Source organism: Salvelinus sp. IW2-2015, unplaced genomic scaffold, assembly GCF_002910315.2.
Source record: "Salvelinus sp. IW2-2015 unplaced genomic scaffold, ASM291031v2 Un_scaffold5441, whole genome shotgun sequence".
NCBI lineage: Eukaryota > Metazoa > Chordata > Actinopteri > Salmoniformes > Salmonidae > Salvelinus > Salvelinus sp. IW2-2015.
This window is the reverse complement of record NW_019946706.1, coordinates 5076-20792: the sequence shown is the minus strand read 5'-3', so window position 1 is coordinate 20792 and position 15717 is coordinate 5076. Positions and strand designations below refer to the sequence as shown.

The following is a 15717-nucleotide window of genomic DNA, read 5'->3' as shown; positions in this document are numbered from 1 at the left end:
AAAGAAGCATTCCCAAAACCTCCATATACAAAAGACATCACCTTACAGAGAGATGAATACAAAATGACCGAAGAGTCCCCTAGCAGCTGGTCCTGAGGCCTCTGTTCACAAACACAAACAGACCCCACACAGGCCCAAGACAAGAACACAAATTGACCCAACCAAATCATGAGAAAAACAAAAAGATAATTACTTGACACATTGGAAAGAATTACAAAAAAACAGGAAACTAGAATGTCTATTTGCCCAAACAGAGAGTACACAGTGGCAGAATACCTGACCACTGACTGACCCGAATTATGGAAAGCTTTGACCAAGTACAGACTCAGTGAGCATAGCCTTGCTATTGAAGAAAGTCCTGTAGGCAGACCTGGCTCTCAGAGAAGACAGGCTATGTGCCACTGCCCACAAAATGAGGTGGAAACTGAGTGCACTTCCTGACTCCTGCCAAATGTATGACCATATTAGAGCACATATTTCCCTCAGATTACACAGATCCACAAAGAATTTCCAACACAAACCAGATTTTGATAAACTCCCATATCTACTTGGGTGAAATTCCACGAGAGTGTGACACATCACAGCAAAAATTTAGAGTAAACATTACACTCACAGAAGTTCCAAAAGAATAAAGACATTTCAAATGTCATATTACGTATATAAACAGTGTTATAATGATCTCTCTCTCTCTCTCCTCTGCTCTGCCACTTTCTCTCTCTCTCAATTCAATTTAAACTCAATGGACCTTTATTGGCATTGAAAACATATGTTTACATTGCCAAAACAAGTTAAATCAACAGTCACGAATTAACAGTTAACATTACACACACACAAATGAATAAAGACTGTCTTTCTTTCAAAAACGAATAAAGACTCTCTCCTCCATCTCCAGTATGTGTTGGCTGGGTCTCCTGGTGGTGCTGGSCCTGACCCCATGGACCCTGGCACAGTTTCCCAGAGAATGTGTCACCTCAGTGGGGCTACGSAGCGGCCAGTGCTGCCCCTCTCCCGCTGGAGCCCTGGGTGACGAGTGTGGTTCTGCCACAGGGAGGGGTCAGTGTGTGTCCGTAGCTGCCGACAGCCACCGCCACGGCCCCCAGTACCCACATGATGGCCGGGACGACCGGGAGCGCTGGCCGTTAAGGTTCTTTAACCGGACGTGCCGGTGTAACGGGAACTTTGCGGGRTATAACTGTGGCCGGTGCCGACATGGACTCACCGGACCTAACTGTGATCAGAGGAWATCTGTGGGTAAGAGAGAGGGAGGTGTATTTATTTATCTGATTGTCTCTTTCCTACTTCCTTTAAAAGAAATAGATAATAAATATATTAATTCTAGGTTTTCTTCATACATCCATGTATTTCTTTATCAGGGACCATCTACAGTTTCTAATGTACAATATTTGATGCATCTCTCCCTCACTCCCTCCCTCCCTCTTCCCTTCCCTCTCTCCCTTCCTTTCGCTTCCCCTCCCCCATGCTTCCTCCCTCCATCCTCCCTGCTCCTCCCTCCCCCCATGCTTCCCCTCCCTCTATCCTCCTGCTTCCCTCCCTCTATCCTCCCTGCTTCCCTCCCTCCCTCCCCCATCCATGCTCCCTCCTGCTTCCCTCCCTCCCCTATGGTTCCTCCCTCCATCCTCACTGCTTCCCTCCCTCCATCCTCCCTGCTTCCCTCCCTGCTTCCCTCCTCCATCCTCCTGCTTCCTCCCTCCATCCTCGGCTGCTTCCCTCCCTCCATCCTCCGCTTCCCTCCCCTCCATCCTCGCTGCTTCCCCTCCTCATCCTCCTGCTTCCCTCCCTCCATCCTCCCTGCTTCCCTCCCTCCATCCTCCCTCCATCCTCCCTGCTTCCCTCCCTCTCTCCAGTCAGGAGGAATGTGATGCAGATGAGTTCAGCAGAGAAGCAGGTGTTTGTGAACTCTCTGGACCAGGCCAAAGAGGACCGTCCACCCTGACCTGGTCATCTGCACACGACGGTAACAGTTTGATGGTGCTGTGATCTTAATGATCGGAGATCGATTGCTTCGATCTGATTGTGATCGGAACCAAAATAACTGATACTTCATACCACTCATCTGTTTAAATCAAATAGAATCTCATTCGTTAGAGAAACTGGAGGCTAGAGGTTAGAGAATTGGAGGCTAGAGTAAAGAGAATTGGAGGCTAGAGATTAAGAGAATTGGAGGATAGAGATTATAGAATTGGAGGATAGAGATTATAGATTTGGAGGCTAGAGGTAAGAGATTTGGAGGCTAGAGGTTTAGAGAATTGGAGGGTAGCAGTTAGAGACTTGAGGCTAAGAGGTAAGAAGAACTGGAGGCTAGAGGTTAGAGAATTGGAGGCTAGAGATTTGGAGCTAGAGATGGAAGGTTAGAAGTTAAAGATTGGAGGCTAGAGTAAGAGAACGGAGCTAGAGGTAAGAGAATTGGATGCTAGAGATTAGAGAATTGGAGATAGAGATTATAGAATGGATGCTAGAAGTTAAAGAATTGGATGCTAGAGGTTAGAGAATTGGAGGCTAGAGGTAAGAGAATTGGATGCTAGAGTTAGAGAATTGGAGGCTAGAGGTAAGCGAATTGGAGCTAGAGTTAGAGAATTGGAGGCTAGAGGTTAATAGAATTAGAGGCTAGAGGTTAAGAGAATTGGAATGGGAGCTTGGTTGTGCATTAAACTCCACTCTGTCACATTGCCATTGGAAATCGTCATCGTTCTCTACAGTTACCAGGAAGTGTATGGTCCGGACGGTAACACCCTCAGTTTGACAACATCACCATCTATAACTACTTTGTGTGGACACACTACTACTCTGTCAGCAAACCTACATGGGGGCGGGGGCAGGCTAGCTTTGGGGCCGTGGACTTTTTCACGAAGGACAGGATTCGTCACCTGGCACAGGTTCCACCTGCTGCAGCTGGAGAGAGATATGCAGGTTGAGTGAGTGAAGTGGGTACGGGAGTGTATGTGTGTGAAAGGAAAAAGAGAGTATGTGTGTGAGACAGAAGAGAGAGGTGTGTGTGTGTGGTGTGTGTGTGTGTGTGTTGTGTGTGTGTGTGTGTGTGTGTGTGTGGTGTGTGTGTGTGTGAGATAGAGAAAGAGTGTGTGTGTGTGTGTGTGTTTCAATATTACCATATATTCAAACCATTGTCAAACACTCTCTCGACCATTCAGAATTGAGTATTCAGCCAAGCAGGGTAAATAAACTGTAATATTGATCCTTACCATAATTGTCTTCCCCCCCTCCATCATCCATCTCCCATCCATCTCTCATCTCCCCATCCATCCATCTCTTCCATCTCCCATCCATCCATCTCTCCATCTCCCATCCATCCATCTCTCCATCCCATCTCCCCAATCCATCCATCCATCTCCCCATCCATCCATCCTCTCCATCCATCCATCCATCCACCTCCCACCATCCATCTCTCCCTCTCTCTCTCTCTCTCCCATCTCTCACTCTCCTTCTCATCTCTCCTCTCTCCATCTCTCCATCTCTCATCTCTCATCTCTCCAGGACATGCTGGGTTGATGCCACCTTGCCCTCCCCTACTGGAACTTTGCCATCGGCAGCAGTGAGTGTGACGTGTGTACTGACGACCTCCTAAGGAGCCAGGTCTGCCTTCGATATGAACAGCCTCAGCCCCAACTCTGTCTTCTCCCAGTGGAGGTGATCTGTGAGAGTGTGGAGGACTACGACACTCTGGGAGACCATCTGTAACAGTGAGCAGGATATGTCCTAACACCTTGTAAACACTACGACACTCTGGGAACCATCTGTAACAGTGAGCAGGATATGTCCTAACACCTTGTAAACACTACGACCCTCTGGAAACATCTGAACAGTGAGCAGGATATGTCCTAACACTGCTTGTAAACACTACGACCCTCGGATACCATCTGTAACAGTGAGCAGGATATGTCTACACTCTTGTAACACTACGACACTCTGGGAACCATCTGTAACAGTAGCAGGATATGTCCTAACACCTTGTAAACACTACGACCCTCTGGGAACCATCTGTAACATGAGCAGTATGTCCTAACACCTTTAACACTAACGACCCTCTGGAACCATCTGTAACAGTGAGGCAGGATATGTCCTAACACCTTGTAAACACTACGACACTCTGGACCATCTGTAACAGTGAGCAGGATATGTCCTAACACCTTGTAAACACTACGACCCTCTGGAACCATCTGTAACAGTGAGCAGGATATGTCCTAACACCTTGTAAACAACTACGACCCTCTGGACCATCTGTAACAGTGAGCAGGATATGTCCTAACACCTTGTAAACACTACGACACTCTGGGAACCATCTGTAACAGTGAGCAGGATATGTCCTAACAACTTGTAAACACTACGACACTCTGGGAACCATCTGTAACAGTGAGCAGGATATGTCCTAACACCTTTAAACACTACGACACTCTGGGAACCATCTGTAAACAGTGAGCAGGATATGTCCTAACACCTTGTAAACACTACGGCACTCTGGGAACCATCTGTAACAGTGAGCAGGATATGTCCTAACACTTGTAAACACTACGACACTCTGGGAACCATCTGTAACAGTGAGCAGGATATGTCCTAACACCCTTGTAAAACCTACGGCACTCTGGGAACCATCTGTAACAGTGAGCAGGATATGTCCTAACACCTTGTAAACACTACGACACTCTGGGACACTACTCTGTAACAGTGGAGCAGGATAATGTCCTAACCATCTTTGTATAACATCTTACGACAACTCTGTGGATCCATTGTAACAGTGGCAGGATTGTCTAATCCAAGACTGATCTGGGACAGGGAAACTGAACAGTAACCTAACCAGAGACTGATCCTGGGGGCAGGGAATGACAAGTAACTAACCAGAGCTGAATCTGGGGCAGGGAAACCTGACAGTAACTAACCAAAGAACGACTGATCTGGGGCAGGGAAAACTGACAGTTAACTAACCAGAGACTGATCTGGGGCAGGGAAACTGACAGTAACTAACCCCAGACTGATCTGGGAACAGGGAAACTGACAGTAACTAACCAGAGACTGATCTGGGGCAGGGAAACTGACAGTAACTAACCCAGACTGATCTGGGGCAGGGAAACTGACAGTCACTAACCAGACTGATCTGGGGCAGGGAAACTGACAGAAACCTAACCAGAGACTGATCTGGGCAGGGAAACAGACAGTCACTAACCAGAGACTGATCTGGGCAGGGAAACTGACAGTAACTAACCCCAGACTGATCTGGGGCAGGGAAAACTGACAGTCCACTAACCCAGACTGATTGGGGAAGAGAACTGACAGTCACTAAACCAGAGACTGATCTTTGGGGCAGGGAAACTGACAGTAACTAACCCGAGACTGATCTGGGGAGAGAAACTGACATCACTAACCAGAGACTGATCTGGGGCAAGGAAACTGACAGTAACTAACCCCAGACTGATCTGGGGCAGGGAAACTGACGGTAAACTAACCAAAGACTGATCGGGGACAGGGAAACTGACAGTAACTAACCCCCAGACTGATCTGGGGGCAGGGATACTGACAGTAACTAACCCCAGACTGATCTGGGCAGGGAAACTGACAGTAACTAACCCCAGACTGATTCTGGGCAGGGAAACTGACAGTCACTAACCCAGACCTGATCTGGGGAAGAAAACTGACAGTACTAACCAGAGACTGATCTGGGCAGGGAAACTGACAGTAAACTACCCGAGACTGATCTGGGGAAGAGAAACTGACAGTCACTAACCAGAGACTGATCTGGGGCAAGGAAACTGACAGTAACTAACCCCAGACTGATCTGGGGCAGGGAAACTGACACGTAACTAACCAAAGACTGATCTGGGACAGGGAAACTGACAGTAAACTAACCCCAGACTGATCTGGGCAGGGATACTGACAGTACTAACCCAGACTGATCTGGGGCAGGGAAACTGACAGTCACTAACCCCAGACTGATCTGGGGAAGAGAAACTGACAGTTTACTAACCCAGACTGATCTGGACAGGGAAACTACAGTAACTAACCCCAGGCTGATCTGGCAGGGAAACTGACAGTCAACCCAGACTGATCTGGGACAGAAACTGACAGTCACTAACCCCAGACTGATCTGGCGGGCAGGGAACTGACAGTAACTAACCAGAAGACTGATCTGGGGCAGGGAAACTGAGAGTAACACAACGCCCAGACTGATCTGGGGCAGGGAAACTGACAGTCACTAACCCAAGACTGATCTGGGGCAGGGAAACTGACAGTCACTAACCCCAGACTGATCTGGGGCAGGGAAACTGGACAGTAACTAACCCCAACTGATCTGGGCAGGGAAACTGACAGTAACACCCCAGACTGATCTGGGGCAGGGAAAACTGACAGTAACACAACCCCAGACTGAACTGGGGCAGGGAAACTGCCAGTAACACACCCCAGACTGATCCTGGGGCAGGGAAACTGACAGTAACTACACCCAGACTGATCTGGGGCAGGGAAACTGACAGTAACACACCCCAGACTGATCTGGGGCAGGGAAAACTGACAGTCACTAACCCCAGACTGATTCTGGGGCAGGGAAACTGACAGTCACTAACCCAGACTGATCTGGGCAGGGAAACTGACAGTACACACCCCAGATCTGATCTGGGGCAGGGAAACTGACAGTCACACACCCCAGACTGATCTGGGGCAGGGAAACTGACATGTAACTAACCAGAACTGATCTGGGCAGGGAAACTGACAGTAACAAACCAGACTGATCTGGGGCAGGGAAACTGACAGTAACTAACCCCAGACTGATCTGGGGCAGGGAAACTGACAGTCACTAACCCCAGAGCTGTGCCACTCTGGATATGGGGAACCATCTGTAACAGTGGTTTGGGTTGGACCTGTTAGAAGTAGTGCTGGCTAGTGATTCTCTGGCTTTTGGAAGGATTTATAACTAACACACAATGAACAACAGGGTTCTGAAGTCTGGACTAAGAATCAGTAGTATGAATCTACATTCACATGACTCCAGATTAGGAGATAGTCTGGTTGGTATGCATAATCTGGGCCAGATTACAACACTCACTTCCTCACTGCTTTGTCTCAGTAAATGTCCTACATTTTCCTAGAGATTCAAAATTGCATCGATGGGGAGAAATGAGTCAGAATTGTGACCTGACAAAACATGAGAGGAGTAGGGTGTGTGACCTGCTCAGTGATATCTAGTAGCTGTCCGTGCCAGTCTGTCTCCAATTGATCCTCTTACCTCAGTATACAGGGAACAACACATTATGGTCATGTGATTTCCTAATATGGGCGTTATGAGGCTTAAGAGGAAGAAGTCTGCCAGTCTACTGGTTCTCTTTGATCAAGAGGAATTACACTCAAATGGACAGATAGACAGCACACAGCTATGCAGTATCTCCTCACGTGTGATGTGTTGTGTGGTGTGTGAGTGGTGTGTGTGTGGTGTGTGAGTGCGCATGCGAGAGAGAGAGAGATTTTTCCTGACCAGTGACCACATGATCTAACCAAGTGGAAAAACGTCTTTGTCTGAAAGCATAACTAACCATTGAATCCTTGATTTGATTCCTAAATTCCGTGCCTCCCTCTCAAGCTCATTGGAGGAAAGGATCCAATCAAGGCCTTCCCCTTGGAGCCCCCTCCTCCAGTGACTTTGAGAGGAAGGGGAGGAAATGATTAAGGAATCAAGGACAGAAGGAATCAGGACAGAAGGAATCAAGGGTTTAACGGCTAGTTTACCTACGTCCCGACAGAGCCAAGGAGTCCAGGGAAAAGCTCCCTATTTCCTTTTATAGTGCACTACTTAGTGCACTAAACTGTTGTCAACAGAAGCTCCATTTAATAGTATATAGTCACTATTAGTGGCTACTGTTGCCCCCCCCCCCCCCAACAGAATCATTAAAAAGTTAGGCACTACTTAGTGCACTACTGTTGTCAACAGGAAGCATCATTACATAGTTATAGTGGCACTACTGTTTGTCAACAGAAGCTCATTCATAGTTCATAGTGCACACTTAGTGCACTACTGTTTCCAACAGAAGTCATTACATAGTTTAGTGCACTCTTAGTGCACTCTGTTGCCGAGCTCATTACATAGTTATAGTGCACTACTTAGTGCACTACTGTTGTCAACAGAACTCATTACATAGTTTATAGTGCACTACTTAGTGCACTACTGTTGCAACAGAAGCTCATTACATAGTTTAAGTGCACTACTTAGTGACTACTGTTGTCAAAGAAGCTCATTACATAGTATATAGTGCACTACTTAGTGCACTACTGTGTCAAACAGAAGTCATTACATAGTATTAGTGCACTACTTAGTGCATACTGTTGTCAACAGAAGCTCATTACATAGTATATAGTGCACTACTTAGTGCACTACTGTTGTCAACAGAAGCTCATTACATAGTATATAGTGCACTACTTAGTGCACTACGTTGTCAACAGAAGCCTCATTACATAGTTATAGTGCACTATGTTTGTCAACAGAAGCTCATTACAATAAGTTATCGGCACTACGTGCCTATGTTGTAAAAGGCAACATGTAAGGCTATCTAGTGACTATTGACAAAGTATATAAGTACTACTTAGTGCAACGTGTCACAAATATTATAGTTACGCACTACTGTCTTGTTTCAACAGCTCATTAATAGTATAAGTATATTAGATGCATACTTGTAACATCTTTAAAGTTTAGTCACTACTTAGTGTTGTTCAACAGCGTCATAACATAGTATATGCACTGTCACTTGTGACAAGTCATAAAGTAGTCCTACAGCACTAGTTTTGAAAGACTCATTACAATATATAAAGAATGCAACTTACTTAGTGCCACTACTGTTGTCAAAACAGAGCTCAATTACATTAGTATATAGTGCAACTACTTAAGTGCACTACTGTTGTCAACAAAAGCTATTACATAGTATATACTACTGTGCTACTGTTGCCACAGGCTATTACCAGTATATCATAACTAGTGACTAAAACATACGTTGTCAACAGAAGCTTATTACTATATTATAGTGCACTACTAGTGCACTACGTTTGTCAACAGAGTCACTTACATAGTATATAGGACTATGCACTACTGTTGTCAACAGAAGCTCATTACTATAGAAATAGAGGTTCCATTGAATGCAATGATATAATGTGGATGTACCATCCCGAAGTTTAAGAGACTAGTCCATACTTTTTACATGAACCCTTGCCCATAGATCAACCGTGACCTAACCTAGACCCTGTGAGACCTCACTAAACTACTTGAAGATCACTCGACAAATGATTAGAGCCTGTGACCCCTAAACCTACTAACCCTGATAGCCTGACCCCTTAATAGCTACACAACCTTACTAATAGATCTCTCTCATGGACTGTGACCCTACCCTACTAGCCAAGATCGAACTGTAACCAGCCCTAAATACCCTATGACCCTGCCTAACCTAACCTTGACTATGTCAGATGTACCCCTACTATGACCTAACGACCTGCCCTAACCATACCCCTATAAGACCTGACTAAACAAATTGACCCAGTTCAAACTGTACCTACCATAGACCTATAGATCAGAGACCTGTGACCCCTAACTATGACCCTAAAGATTCAGAGACGCAGTCCCATCAGGAGGACCGGCAGCAGGTAACTGCGCGCGGCCCATGGTGGCAGAAGGCTGCCTGAACCCAGGATGTAGTGGACTGTCTGGACCTGAAAACCTCGATACCCCGCCGTACTACTCCATAGCCAGAACCGTAGGACAACACCGTTGGAGCCAGACACCGTAGTGTGACTCAGAAACTACAATCAGGAACCGGGTGCCGAAACGTAGAGGGAGCTCGACCGGAAGGACTTGCAGGAACACCGTGTTGAGGACAGCGACAGATAGAGGGTAGACTAGTACAGGAGAGGACCAGGACACCGTAGAGGGTGAGGATTCAGAACGAGGGTGAGTTCGACACCGTATAGGGAGGACCAGGAACATGAGGTGACTCACCTGTGCTCAGGAACACGCCTAGAGGGGAGGAATCCAGGACACCGTGAGAGGGTAGGATTCAGGAACAGCCGTAGAGGGTGAGGACTCAGGAACACCGTAGAGGGTGAGGAATCAGGAACGGCCGTAGAGGGGCTGAACACGTAGAGCATCTCAGGAAACCGTGTTAGAGGGTGAGGACTCAGGAACAGCCGTAGAGCGGTGAGATCAGGAACGCCGTAGAGGGCATAGTTCCAAGAACACCGAAGGGGAGGACTCAGGAACCCGTAGAGGGCGAGGATCAGGAACCCGTAGAGGCGGAGACTCAGGAACCCGTAGAGGGGAGGAACTCAGGAACCCGTAGAGGGTGAGACTCAAGGAACAGCCGTTAGAGGGTGAGACTCAGGAAACGCCGTAGAGGTGAGGACTCAGGAACCCGTAGAGGGTGACTCAGAAACGTAAGGGCCTCAGGAACGCCGTAGAGGGTGAGGACTCAGGAACAGCCGTAGAGGGTGAGGACTCAGGAACCCGTAGAGTGAGAGACTCAGAACACCGTAGAGGTGAGGACTCAGGAACGCACGTAAGAGGGTGAGTGAACTCAGGAAACATGTAGAGGGGTGAGGATCAGGAACACTGTAAGGTGAGGATTCAGAACAGTAGAGGTGAGATTCAGGAACATTGTATGAGGGGTAGGACTTCAGGAACGACCGTAGAGGTGAGGATTCAGGAACACCCGTAGAGGTGAGGACATCAGGAACATCGTAGAGGGTGAGGACTCAGGAACATTGTAGAGAGTAGGATTCAGAACACCGTAGAGGGTGAGATCAGAACCGTAAGAGGTGACTCCAGGAACGCCTTAGAAGCGGTAGGACTTCAAGGAAACACCGTAGAGGGTGAGGATTCAAGGAACACCGTGTAGAGGGTGAGGATTCAGGAACACCGTAAGTGAAGGATCAAGAACCCTGTAGAGGAGGACTCAGGAACATGCCGTAGAGGGAGGATCAGTGACACCGGTAGAGGGATCGAAACGAGAGGTGCTCAGGAACACGTAGAGGGTGAGGATCTCAGAACACCGTAGGGGTGAGGACGTTCAGGAAACCGTAGAGGTGAGGACTCAGGAACACCGTAGAGGTTGGGATTCAGGAACACCGTAGAGGGTGAATATAATACATCCCGTTTAGCAGGACACGTTGTATCCTATAGAGATTACAGTTATGGTTTGTGTTATACATTTTGCGTATGTGGTCGGATCCATTCCTGCCACGAAACTCTCTCCCTCCTCGAAACACTTACTCACCCACACTAACCTCCTCTCCTCTTCCCCAAAAGAGACAAACTAACCCCAACCTCTAATCCCTCTCCTCCCCCTCTCCTTTCTCCTCCTCTCCCTCTCCCTCTCTCTCTCTCTCCCCTCCTCCTCATCTCCTCCCTCCTCTCCTCCCTCCCTCCCTCTACTCTCCTCTCTCCCCAGCTACAGTGCCCCTCAGGGTGGTTATGACCCAGTGGTGCGCAGCCTCCATAACCTGGCTCACCTGTTCCTCAACGGGACGGGAGGGCAGACACACCTGTCCCCTAACGACCCCATCCTTTGTCCTGCTCCACACCTTCACTGACGCCATCTTTGATGAGTGGCTGAGCCGACACGCCCCAGGTATAGTATGTCACACCTGAAACCAATCACAGAACACAAACAATTCATTCAAACAGACCAATGGGGAGAGCGTCTGCAGACCCACACCCAGCCACTGCCAGCGCTAGGCTAAGGTTCATGTCGTCCCCCAGGGGAGGCAGCGTACCACGAGCGAGGATGACTCCTATTGGTCCACAACAGACAGTTCAACATGGTTCCCTTCTGGCCCCCCGTCACCAACGCTGAGATGTTCGTCACAGCCCCCGAGAACCTGGGATACGCCTACGAGGTCACATGGCCCAGTGAGTCACACACACCACACACACACACACACACAACGACACACACAGACAGACAGACAGACAGACAGACAGACAGAGACACACAGACAGACCAGACAAGACAGACCAGAACAGACAGAACGAGACAGACAGACAGACACACAGACAGACAGACAGACAGACAGACAGACAGACAGACAGACAAGACAGACAGGACAGCCAGGACAGACAGACAGACAGACAGAGACAGACAGACATACATAGACACAGAACCTAGAGTCACACGGCACAGTGAGTCATACACAGAGACTGTATAACCTTGGAACTCTATGGTTATATTCCAAATGCACCATATTCCCTATATAGTGACTACTTAGACCAGGACCCTATTCCCTTATAGTGCACTACTTTAGACCAGGGCCCTATTCCCTATATAGTGAACTACTAGTGACCAGAGCCCTATTCCCTATAAAGTGCACTAACTTTAGACCAGGGCCTATTCCCTATATAGTGCACTACTTTAGACCAGAGTCCTATTCCCTATAAAGCTGCACTACTAGTGACCAGAGCCCTATTCCCTAATATAGGCACTACTTATAGACCAGGGCCCTATTCCCTATATAGTGCACTACTTTAGACGCAGGGCCCTATTCCCTATATAGTGCACTACTTTAGACCAGAGCCCTATTCCCTATATAGTGCACTACTTAGACCAGGCGCCCTATTCCCTATATATTGTGCACTATTAGACCAGGGCCCTATTCCCTAATATAGTGCACTACTTAGACCAGGGCCCTATTCCCTATATAGTGAACTACTAGTGACGCAGAGCCCTATTCCCTAATACAGTGACACTAACTTTAGACCAGGGCCCTATTCCCTATATAGTGCACTACTTTAGACCAGGGCCCTGTTCCCTATATAGTGCACTACTTAGACCAGGGCCCTATTCCCTATATAGTGCACTACTTTAAGACCAGGGCCCTATTCCCATATAGTTGTACTCCCAGAATAGTACTCCATTTGGGACGTAACTGTAGTCTAATTGTTAACTGTAATATTGATAACCCTAGTGCAGGGATAGAGCAAAAGCCTGCACATCCATCTGTTCTCATATATATATATATTATTTAGCTCACTGTTGCTTTTCTCTCTTACCCCCACAGCTCGCCCCTACACGCTGTCTGAGATCATCACCATAGCGATCGTCGCCGCGGTGCTGGTGGCTGCGGTGGTGTCGGGGGTCATCGCCTGTGCCATGCGTGCTCGCGCTTTCCGCTCGGCTGAGGACTGGAGCCGTTCTAGGGGAGACCTTCCGCCGCTACTCGGAGGACGACAGACGGACGGACAAGAGCCAGTCTGTAGTGTAGAAGTTCAAGAGTGCGTCTCAACCGGCACCCTATTCCCTATGTAGTGCACTACTTTTGACCAGGGACCATAGCCTATACAATTATTTTTTGTTGAACCTTAATCTAACTAGGCAAGTCAGTTAAGAACAAAGTATTATTTACAGTGACAGCCTACCAGGGAACAGTGGGTTTATAACTGCCTTGTTCAGGGGAACAGTGGGTTTATAACTGCCTTGTTCAGGGGAACAGTGGTTATACTGCCTTGTTCAGGGGAACAGTGGGTTATAACTGCCTTGTTCAGGGAACAGTGGGTTATAACTGCCTGTTCAGGGAACAGTGGGTATACGCCTTGTTCAGGGGAACAGTGAGTTATAAACTGCCTTGTTCAGGGGAACAGTGGGTTATAACTGCCTTGTTCAGGGGAACAGTGGGTTAACTGCCTGTCAGGGGAACAGTGGGTTAACTGCCTTGTTCAGGGGAACAGTGGGTTAACTGCCTTGTTCAGGGGAACGGTGGGTTAACTGCCTTGTTCAGGGAACAGTGGGTTAACTGCCTTGTTCAGGGGAACAGTGGGTTAACTGCCTTGTTCAGGGGAACAGTGGGTTAACTGCCTTGTTCAGGGGCAGAACGACATACTTTCCCTTGTCAGCTCGGAGATTTGATCTTGGAGTTACTGTTCCCAACACTCTAACCACCTGCCACTACCACTAGGCTAATGCACTACCACTAGGCTAATGCACTACGATAGCTATGCACTACCACTAGGCCTAACGCACTACCACTAGGCTAACGTACTACCACTAGGCTAACGTACTACCACTAGGCTAACGCACTACCACAGCTAACGCACTACCACTAGCTAATGCACTACCACTAGCTACCACTACACTGGCTAATGCACTACCACTAGGCTAATGCACTACCACTAGCTAATGCACTACCACTAGGCTAATGCACTACACTAGGCTAACGACTACCACTAGGCTAATGCACTACCACTAGGCTAACGTACTACCACTAGGCTAACGTACTACCACATAGGCTAATGCACTACCACTAGGCTAATGCACTACCACTAGGCTAATGCACTACCACTAGGCTAATGCACTATCACTAGGCTAATGCACTACTTTAGCATACGGTCCCTGGTCAACAGTAGTGCACTATAGAGGGAATGGTGCCCTTGTGTACCCATAGGGTTCTGGTCAAAAGTAGTGCACTATATTAGGTTAGGGTGCTATTAACCAGAACCCTGTCTATAGTTGATGCTGTTTTTATTCCTTCTTCCTCTCTCTAATAAAGTTGTACTGATTTTGAAAAACCTGTGTCCGAGCGGCTTTGTCTGTGTTTTCATAACGTTCACTACCCTTTGGCCCGTATCCACGGAGACTGAGACCCTGGGGGTTTTGTGGATACGGGCCTCTGGATTAGTAAACTGGTCAGGCACCTTTTATCCCCGTACTGTCGATAGTAGTTCCTTCATAAGCAGTGTAGTGGGTGCCCTCCGGTGTGGGAATAATTGACTTCACACAACCTACACGCTCTCACACAGCACCACCCATCAGACAGGCATACTGTCCTGCGCTTCACAGCACCACCCATCAGACACAGGCATACTGTCCTACGCTTCACAGCAACCACCCATCACACAAGGACACCATCAGACAGGCATACTGTCCTACGCTTCACAGCACCACCCATCACACAGGCATTGTAGCTGCTAGTCTGAACCCAAGGCACCACATTAACATGCTTTATGTGACAGTTACGGAAGAAAAACAATTCAAATGAAAATAGGCCGCCTGCTAATAAGAAAACTAATATATTCCAATTGCCAGTGACGATGTGGACCGTAGACAGTATCTAAAAATCACATACGCATTTAGTTTAGAAAAATGCCAATTCTCCTCTTTTGATAACCCGTTCATGGACTAAAACATTCCCGTCTTAATATAACCTGTCTATTTACAACTTGTAAGTTTGTTTTATTGATAGGCTACTCTACGTGACATCGCTATTTAGGACTTCCTCTAGCCCAATAGGCTACAATGGATCTACAGTGACAGTCCAACGTGCGTTTAGGTTTACAGTTTTTCTGCATTTGTTACAGTTTCCACATTCTACAATTCAGTAGGAAAACGAAAACACATACTTGTTATTAACATAGGGGTCTATATTTATTGGGACCATATGTTTGCAACTTACTCGTTTTTTGTCGTTGTTTAGCGCGGTCTAACAAACAGTTCAAACTCATAGCTATTTCCTGGTTCTGAACAGCTGTTTTCACCATGCTCAGCCCATAGAGAATGACAGAGGCCTCTAGTAGCCAATAGGCTTGTAATAGCATAGGCAGCGCCATTGAGGGCTTCCACCATTTTAATGTAGTCAACTGGGTGGGACTTCCAACTTCATTGGCTGTTCCCTCCTGGTGCCCCTGTTGGAGTCATATCCAACCGGGTCATCGGGAAGGATCAGCCAATCGTGAAT

General features: G+C 47.5%; 1 pseudogene; it reads left to right on the top strand.

Moving 5' to 3' along the window:
- The first annotated feature begins 854 nt into the window (after positions 1-854).
- On the top strand, positions 855-13976 carry LOC112078243 (5,6-dihydroxyindole-2-carboxylic acid oxidase-like; annotated as a pseudogene).
- Positions 13977-15717: the final 1741 nt, after the last annotated feature.